The sequence below is a fragment of the Vanessa atalanta genome, chromosome 17, assembly GCF_905147765.1.
Source record: "Vanessa atalanta chromosome 17, ilVanAtal1.2, whole genome shotgun sequence".
Lineage (NCBI taxonomy): Eukaryota > Metazoa > Arthropoda > Insecta > Lepidoptera > Nymphalidae > Vanessa > Vanessa atalanta.
In genome coordinates this window covers 4,055,079-4,056,194 of record NC_061887.1, presented here as the reverse complement: position 1 = coordinate 4,056,194, position 1,116 = coordinate 4,055,079, and positions in this window count along the sequence as shown.

Below are 1,116 nucleotides of genomic sequence, written 5' to 3'. Positions count from 1 at the left end.
ACATTGATAACAATGATAACAATGACAAAAAATTTAGTTGTTTTTATGCATAATGGTTAATCAGGTTATCTTGAAATAATCCCTTTACGTCATTATTGCGCGATTCATGTCAATACGAGTATAACATTTGTTTATCAAAAATTAAGTATGTATGCAATCCTTTATAACTATGAATTCTTTTTTAAATACATATATTTTTTATAATATAGAATGAACGGATATTGGTACTGTAAGAAATATTAATCAATCCTTTCATAGACAATGCGCCATCAACATTGGGAGCTAAGATGTTATGTCATATTTAAAAAAAATGCAATTAATTACTAGAAAATACTAAAGCTTACGTTACTCAGTGATACAGTAGGTTAAGAATAATAGCAGATATAATCTACCAAATGCAAACAAACAAATAATATAAATAGCTACTTGTTCTTCTTTTTATTACTAGCTACACATCCCGTCTTCGCGTTAAAATATGGGTTAGATGGTAATACATAAGTTCAGGTCATCGATCAACATATTTAACAATCATCATGTTTCAATGAATTCTCTAAATATCATAATGATACACCTAAGACTTCCTCGTTAACCTCTCCGTTGTTAAATGATGCATGAAAGTCCATTTGGCAGGTCTGGAGTTTAAGGCGTTGAGACAGACAGACGATCAGTATTATTTAGTGATTAAAAATTTTTAGAAAATCGTTATTTAAATTTACTAGCGACCCGACCCGGCTTCTCACGCATGCATTGCTGATACTAAATATAGTGGAGAAATACTGACCATTTAAGAGGTTTCTTAAATGTGATGTCGTAAATAAACACAATATTTTTCACTTACATTGTACACCTTAAAAAGGTCTACACTAAAATCCGCGATGGTATATGTCTATAATCAAAAATTACATCATATTAGAAACCTCAAAAATAATTAGGGTTTTCTCTACTATATTATGCACGTATTATATGTACGTATAAACCTTCCTCTTGAATCACTCTATCTAATTAAAAAACCGCATCAAAATCCTTTGCAAAGTTTTAAAGATCTAAGTATACATAAATTCAGCCACATGTGTATTCCGCCAACCCGCATTGGAGCAGCGTGGTGGAATATGCTCC